Source organism: Hippopotamus amphibius, chromosome 3 (assembly GCF_030028045.1).
Source record: "Hippopotamus amphibius kiboko isolate mHipAmp2 chromosome 3, mHipAmp2.hap2, whole genome shotgun sequence".
NCBI lineage: Eukaryota > Metazoa > Chordata > Mammalia > Artiodactyla > Hippopotamidae > Hippopotamus > Hippopotamus amphibius.
In genome coordinates, this window is record NC_080188.1 from 158868293 (window position 1) to 158877223 (window position 8931).

Consider the following 8931-nt stretch of genomic DNA (forward strand, 5'->3'; position numbering starts at 1 on the left):
TTGACACCTTCTTAAAGTGAGGCATGCATTTCTTTGCTTGTGAGAACTGGTTATGAGAAATTGGAATACTTCTTGCTGTTGAATATCATCTTAGTTTTGGATCACACAGGTTTTGCAAAACTGTTATTTTTCCCCAGCCAAACCTTTTTAAACCTTAAATATTCTAATTCAACCTAGAAGAGTACATTTATTCACTTATCTTTTTTTAACTCATAATAATAAAGGTTTTAGTTAAAATATATACTTAAAAATCACATTATATAAAATAACATTAATTTCTGCTTTATTTCAAGAGATAATTTTGTGACACTTGGTGTCTCAAAGTCGTCTTTAACATTACTGTCTTCATCATTGCTGTAGTTGTGTTTTTTTTTTTTTTTTTTTTTTTAGTTGCGATGAGCAGGGGCTACTCTTTGTTGTGGTGTGCAGGCTCCTGATTGCCATGGCTTCTCTTGTTGCGGAGCACAGGCTTTAGGCGTGTGGGCTTCAGTAGTTGCAGCACATGGGCTCAGTAGTTGTGGCTCATGGGCTCTAAAGCACAGGCTCAGTAGTTGTGGCACATGGGCTTAGTTGCTCCACGGCATGTGGGATCTTCCTGGGGCAGGGATCGAACCCGTGTCCCCCGCATTGGCAGGCGGATTCTCAACCACTGCACCACCTAGGAAGCCCTGTAGTCATTTTTTAAGTCATATAACAAAAATGAAAAGAAGTTACACTTTTTTTTTTTTTTTCATGTGACTTCCTTTATTGTTATATTTACTCTATTGTAGTGGTCAGGAACTGAACCCACAGTATCTCTGAGGTAGGTCTGTAATTTACTCTCTTTATGATTCCATCTCCTTAGAAGTTACACTTTTAAAAACATTTTTAGGGAGCTCCCTGGAAGTCCAGTGGTTCAGGCTTGGTGTTCTCACTGCTGTGGCCAGAGTTCAATTCCTGGTCAGGGAACTAAGATCCTGCAAGCTGCACTGCGTGGACAAAAAACCAAAACAACAAAAAACACATTTTTATTTTGAACTATTCTCAGACAGAAAAATTACAGGTTCAGAATCTGAATCCTTTGAAAATAAATTGCCAAGTTGATGAGCCTGTCACTCCTAAAAATCACTCCTGAATTTAGTATGTATTTCCTGTAAACAAGGACGTTTTTCTGTGTAAGCTCAAAACAACTGTCAATTCAGGAAATTGCCACTAATCCTTGGGCCCCATTGAGATTTTGTCGAATGTCCCAATAATAACCTTTATAGCAAAAGGATGCAGTTCAGAGTTACATACTGCTTTGAGTTGTCATATCTCTGTAGTGGCCTTTATTCTGAATGGTACCTCAGCTTTTCCTTGGCTTTCTTGACCTTGACACTTTAGAAGATTACAGGCTGGTTATTTTGGATGGTGTTTCCTGTTAGGTTAGGTCAAGTTTAGTTTGTGCATCTTTGGCAGACAGAAGCCATGCTGCATCCTCAGTGCATCTCTTTACGTGGTGTGTGATTTCCACCTGTCCCATCACTATGACACTAGCTGACCACTTGTTTAAGGTGGTGCTTGCCAGCCTTTTTCACTATAGAATCACTCATTCCCCTTTTATTTGTTAATTTACATTAATAATACGGGTATGGACTCTCTTCATTTCTTATTCAGTGGGTTATAATTCGTTATTGTCACTATTCCTTTAGATGCTTAAATGGCCTCAGATATGGCCAGCAGGAGCACCTTCAGACTGGCTCCTTTGTCTTCTTGACATGTTCCCATTCTACTTGAGCATTTCATTTTTTTTCTGATACTGTAAGACATTCCAAGTTTGTCTTGTATTTTCCCTATTCCTGCCCTGCTTTTTTTAGTGAAAAAATTATCTTAAAGCAAAGATTTGAGTACTAGGTGTACTCAGTACTATTGTGGAGCCACTGGTCCCAGGCCATCTCAGTGGTCAGACGTTGGGAATATTTGCCTGTGTGTACATGTGTACACATACCTGTGTGCCCACAGCATCTAAATTTATTTCTGTATCGATAAATTGCAAAGCATGAATTTTCACCATACCTCCAACTTCACACTGACAACATGGGGCTCCTTTTGTTTTCTCCCTTTCCATATTTGTGACTCTGTTCTCAGATAGTGAGACGTGGGGCTCCCATTAGCCTCAGAGGAACAACCATAATTGGTACAGATTTTCTTCCTCTTGGACATCCTTAAAATTGCTTATCAAAAAAAAAAAGTGAAATCACTTTTGGGGTACTCTTCCTCCTAAACATTTAAATAGGCATTTTTATTGCTCTCTTTCCTCAACGTGGAGAGTAGAACTAGTCATTCCATATATAGATGGATTCCTAAAATTTGCAAATTTATAGTCTTAAGCTGGCCAAATTTATACTACAAAGAACTGTTTTTTTTTAATACATATTTTAAAAATTTTTATTGGAGTATAGTTGATTAATAGTGTTGTGTTAGTTTCAGGTGTACAGCAAAGTGAATCAGTTATACATATACATATATCCACTGTACAAAGAACTGTTTTATCCATGGAGTACCCTGGGTTATTGGCATATTTGTGCTGTGTTTACCATAGAGCCTGTGTTATGAGAAAAGAAATGAGTTATTTGCCTAGTTCAGAGATACCAGGAAGAAGGGACTCTGATTACCCCCATCTTCTATTTCCATATTCTTTTCCCTGTGAATTGTAGCTAATTCATGGCTTGCATTATCGCTATTCACAAGACTTCCAAATCTCCATCTTTGAATCTCCACTCACATGTGAGCCTGGATTTCAAGTCCATGAAATAGCCCCAGGAATACACATTTTTTAAAGCATCCCTACTGATTTTAATGCTGGCTTATAGCCAGCTGTTTCTTGCCTACAGAGAACACTGAGGGTTTCAAGTGTGAACAAAGCAGTATTGCTTCTGTTCTTGGCTCAGCACCTGGGAGAGACGGTAAGCCTCGGCAGTGGCCCTGGCTCCTGAGTTGATTGCAAAGAGTTGAATCTGTGGAGTGTTTTCATTAATAGGATGCCTTAACATCAGGTTTCTCACTCACACAAAATAAGGGAGAGAAGAGAATCTACTGGACTATGAATAATAACCCCTGAGCTGGAATTATACACGGTCTTGCTATTTCTTAGCAAGTCTCATCTTCAGCAAGCAAGTGCCTATATAGTGCTGGTAGAAAATAGACAAAGGAATGGTCCCAATCCTGGGAAGAGGTAGAATTTTAAAGTAGGAAAAAGAACTTAACCAGGAAGTAAGGGTTTTAAACTTTTTTTCTTAGTTCCCATAGTAATAACAACTAGCTTAGCAGTTTTCTTTTTGAGGGGAAAAAAGCTTTGAATCATGAATGCTTTCTACAGCTGGCTGCACCATATGCAATATTCAAAAGACAAGAACTAGCTAATCATAGAGAACCAGCGGCAGCTAAACAGCCCTCTGCTGGCTTGCAAAGGGCTTATAATTGAGTGCAGATGGCCCGGCGGGATGGGTACGCATCCCCGCTGACTCCTCACATCCCAGAGGGCCAAGGGGGGCTCATGAAGCCTCCCAGCCCTGATTGTGCCCTTGTGGGAGCTGCTGACGAAGGAGGAGAGGCAGATGGTGCGAGAGCCTGCTGGCCGCCTTCTGCCCAGCCTTCCCTCTGCCGTGTGAACGGCTCTTCAGGCTGCAGAGTATAGCTTTGATGAGTCTAGGGTCTCAAGATTACAGAAGGCCTGGGGTAAGGGAACAGGGTTGGGAATTCTTTACAATCATTGGAAGAGCTTCGTTGTGCAACCTGCAGGTGGCTGCAGGGCGCCAGAGCCTCGCTGAGGAGGGATGCGGTGGAAATGCTCAGACTGCTCCTTTCAGGATGCGGCCTCCTGGGGGCGGGGCCCTCACGGCTGGCCCGCCCTCTCCTTCCCTGCCTCTCCTTCCCATCTCTTCCCCAGCTTCTCTCTTTAAAGGAGTTATGTTAGTCATCTTCCTACCAATTAAAAAAACCTGACTGGCTTTTCTAGCTAAATAGAACTCAACAAATTTCAGTCTCATTCAAAAAAACTTCTCTAGCTAAATAGAGTTCTAAACAAATTTCAGTCTGCTTTTAATGCCAGAGTCAGTGAATTGGAAGTAGATACACAAATAATCCAAAATTGATGTCTTTGAAAGGCGAAAGAGAGCTCCCTCTCCTTTCCTTGGGGCCTAGCCACCCCTCCCATGTGAATCCGCCACAGCACAAAGTGCATTTCTTTCTAAAGATTTGTTTTTCTTTCTCTTATACAATATGCTACAGCCAGAGCTGCAATAAAATTCTGTGCATTTTATGTCCTGTTGCTGAAGCTGAACACACATTCCTGTCTCCTCATCGTTTGCCTTGTTTCTATAAGGACCCTCCTTTCTTCAGTTGTGGGAAGGAGTTCCCTCTGCATTACTTGCATTTCAGTGTAATTCCTGGATTCCCATTACACCTCTGGCCACGTTGCCATCATTCCTGTGGGAGGTGAGAACATGAGAAAGAACAGAGCTCTGGACCTCGATCAAACGAACTGGCTGTCTCAATAGTTAGAGTCCTGTGCTCCAAAGGAGTCAGAGCAGAGATAGGATTGCCACAAGGCTTGCTTGCCCTGCACGGGGAAATCTGAACCTGCTGGGCAGCTCCATCCGGTGTCACCCTCACTGCTAGGAGGAACACCTGCACTTGCTTGTCCTCCTACTGGTCCCCACAGTGGGCGGGGGATGGCACAGTCCTGGCCAGGCTGTCGTGGTCTTAGGCGTAGGCCTCTGCAGCTGGCCTTGGCTGACACGGGGAAGGAAGGCAGTCTTTGCTGCTTGGCTGATTTGGAAGCTCTGCCGAATTCCTGCCCATCTGTTCTCCCAACTGAGCCAAGGCCAAAGCTGTCTAGCTCTTGCCAACCCAGGGAATGACATGGAGCCCCATGTCCTGCAGCCCTCGTCCTCACTGTCCTCTGCAGCCCCTCTCATCTACCAGTTTGACTCCCCACAGAGATGGCCCTGGGCTCACAGCTGCTGTTTGCCCACAGATGTTCACAGGTTTCTGCCTTCTGTGTTCTCCACCATTTCTCAAAACCAGCCCCGCACTGGATGCTGGCACCGACCTCACCACCAACCCCCTATGGCTCTGCGCAGGTCCTCCTGGCCACCTCTCAGCTCTCTTGTCTTTATAAAGTGTGGTACAATCCCCACTATCCTGACAGAGGGACATGAGAGAAAGTGGGAGAGACTGCTGTTGTTTGCCCTATACTCGCTCCTACTTCCCTACTAACAGAACCCTGGATTTTTTTGGGTGACAAAGTGCCCAGTCCCCTTTGTGGCAAGGTGTGGCCAGGAAAACAAGCACTAACCTTGGGGCGGACTCTTAGGAGAACTCTTTGAAACTGATAGGAATACCACTTTTGCTTCTTCTTCTTCCCTTTTTCCTGCCTGCAACACAGAAGCGATGGTTGAAACTCTAAAGGACGGAACTCTGCACAGAAGATGGTGGAGCTGAAAGACAGACGGAGCCTGGCTCTCATAGCATATCCTGAAGCTACTCTCCCAGTTCTGCATGGTCTCCCTTCACACTCTTCTGTGAAAACCTAAATCCCTCATTTGTTTCAGCCACTGAGGCCAGGCTCTATTGTCAGCAACTCCTAACTGCTATAGAGACAAAAATGTGATCATGAGTCCTGAAGTCTGAAGGCTCTGCCTATTCTTTCTTCTTATCTCTGCAGGAACCAGGATAGGGACTGTGCTTCAGGGTTGATGCCTGGCCATTTGGTGACAGTGGGGAGTGAGCACTAAGGCATCTCTGGCTTTGTGCCATCACTTCCGTCATCTCCAATCCAACTGGATGCATAAGAATGAGGGAGGACACCTGTCTTCTCATAGGGTTTATGGAAACTGATGGTAGTAGAAAAATAATTGGCAAGAAAACAGACTTCAGTTCTTTGAAAGTTGATGACCACCTGTTTTTCATTTCTTCAGGTGTATTTCAAAGCGAAATTAGGAGATGATTCTGGATCCCCAGTTTGATAGCAACTTAGAGGTCTTGTGATCCAATCAGCCTCTTGACCCATAAGTCACCTATAGGTTGTCTCTGAGAGGAGGTCTCCAGCCTTGCTTGAATGTTTTCAAGGGTGAGCTACACGCGTGTCTTTTCAGTCAGCTGTGCTTGCTATACACTGTGAAACTTCCATCCGTCAGTCCTCACTCTGTGTCTGAAGTGCCAACAGTACAGGTCATTCTCTTCCACTTGTTAACTCTCAGTGACATCCACTGTGTCCTCCATGAGACTTCTTTTTTCCAGGTCAATCATCCTTAGTTCCTTCAATGAATTTTTTTTTTTCTGAAAAGTTAATCTTTACTTTTGGTCTTCTTGTTAGAAAACAACCCCTGCTCATTCAGCAAACAAGTCAAACAGTGGAAAACAATACAATATCAAAAATACACCTACAAAAAAAAAAAGATATACCTACTTGGTGATAATGTTTATTAATATCTTGCTATGTTTCCTCCAAGATTCCTTTCTACATTAATAATAATAATAATAGCCAACAGTTTATATAGAGAGACCCTTGTGTTACAAGGTGGTCTTGTCAGTAATCTGTTTAGCACAGTGCTTGACACATTATAGTACAAGGTAACATTTTTGAAAGCACTTATTATGTACCAGAAACTCTTCTAAACTCTTTAGCTGTATTAAATCAATTAATGCTCACACACTCATCTGAAGTAGGCACCATCATTTTCTATATTCTATAAGGGAATCAGAGGCTTAGAGATGTGAAGGAACTTGCTTAGTCAATAACAGCTAGGACTGTCATACAGAGTGAAGTAAGTCAGAAAAGAAAAACATATTGTATGTTAACGCATATATGTGGAATCTAGAAAAATGATATAGATGATCTTATTTGCAAAGTAGAAATAGAGACACAGACGTAGAGAACAAATCTATGGATACCAAGGGGCAAAGGGCGATGGGATGAATTGGGAGATTGGGATTGACATATATATACTATTGATACTATGTATAAAATAGGTAACAAATGAGAACCTATTGTGTAGCACAGGGAACTCTACTCAATGCTCTGTGGTGACCTAAGTGGGTAGGAAATCCAAAAAAAGAGGGAATATATATATACACGTATAGCTGATTCACTTTACTGTACAGCAGAAACTAACACCATTGTAAGGCAATTATACTCCAATAAAAATTAATTTAAAAAAATTACAGCTAAGATTTGAACCCAGGTAGTATGATTCCCCAAACCCACATTGTTATTCACTAGATAATGCTTCTCTAAAACAAAAACAAAAACAAAAAAGCACTCAATAGATTATAGCTATTATTATTACCCTTTTAAAAGGAGAGATCTCCTGAAATTGGTGAACTCTTAAAAAGACTGAGGGGATTGTAATACTTTCTTGGTGGTGGTAGCATTGCTATAAACAAACACTAATTAAGTTGTTTTGCATGCCATCCTTCTGGATTGTATGACATTCTAAAGGGCAATCTATGCTTCTGGGAAGCTTAATGTCTCATATAGCAGAGGATTATTGAAGGCATATTTTTAACTTGTTTGCTGCTCTGTTTATCCTTGGTCCATTGAGCTTTACCCAGAGAAATTAAATTCTTAATAACAGGGCAAATAAAAATTAAGAAGATACTTTTCTTGAAACATGCACCTACATAGAAAAGCAGGATAACAGTGGTTAAAATCATGGGTGCTGAAGCAAGGCTGCCTGGGTTCAAATCTTTGCTTAGCTACTTTCTAGTGATTTTTATCAAATTCCTTAAACTCTCTGTATCTCAGTTGTCACATCTGTAAAATGGGCATGGTAATGATAATACCTATCTCTAGAGTTGTTGTAATAATTAAGTTACTTAATCCATGCAGGGCACTTAGAACTGCTTGGCACATAGTCATTGCTCAGTCAGTCTTAACTAGTATTACATACAGACCTTCCCTCCTACATTACAAAGCTAAAAAAAAGCAAAGGGAAGTTGTGGGACATCAGCTTCTATTTTGGGTTATTGTTGCCTATAAGCCTTATTCTTTTTAAGTGAATGAAAAAGAAATTTTGAGAGAGAGTGCTTCAGAAAATAGCTATGGGGCTTTTCCTCAGCAAATTCCGGGGCCTAAGGGCATGGAAGCGAGATATTTTAATGAGTTATAAACACCAGGTGGCGCTGTAAACAAGTTCAGTAACAGGCTCTTCACCTCCCCTCTGGCTGCCTCTGCGCTGCCACTGTCTTATGCTCTCCTGAGCTGGAGACCCACAAACCCAGGCCTCTTTGCTCCACCCCCCCACCCCCACTTAGAAAAAAAAATTCCAACACATAGGAATTATGAAATTTTAATGACAGTTACAAAAAATAGTGGTATAATTGTTTATGTCAACAACTTTTAAAAATAATTCCACAAATAGCATGTTTATTTTAGGAAACAATTTGTATAGAGCAACGTACATTATGTTTTAAGAAATGGAAAATAACTACTAGGTGCAGTCCATAATTAAACTCACAAGTAATTGTTAAAAATTAGCATTTTAAACACAAATCCTAAATTATAATAACTTGATGAATAACTTCCTTTGGAAATACAACCAAATTTGTATATATGAGGCCCATATATACAAGTCAAATGGTCCCTTGCTTCCCCTTCACCAAGCTCTGGCTACAACTTTTGTGCAGAGAAAAGATTGGGCACATGACTTGGAATTCTGGTTGCTTGTCTGAACCTTCATTAGAGGGTCAGACTTTTCCTTGTAGAGAAAACTGCTGAGTACTTTCCTAGCCTCTTATCCACCTGCCTCTTCCAGGCCTGGCTTGTCCCTCACTTCCTTCTCGAGACTGTCTGGTTCTATACCTGCACCAGAGCAGATGCCCTCCTAACACTTCCTCCCTCTTGGGTCCTCCTCTCAAGAACAGTATTTCCCAGGCCAAAAGACAGCAGGAGGACATGGGGAAAGAAAA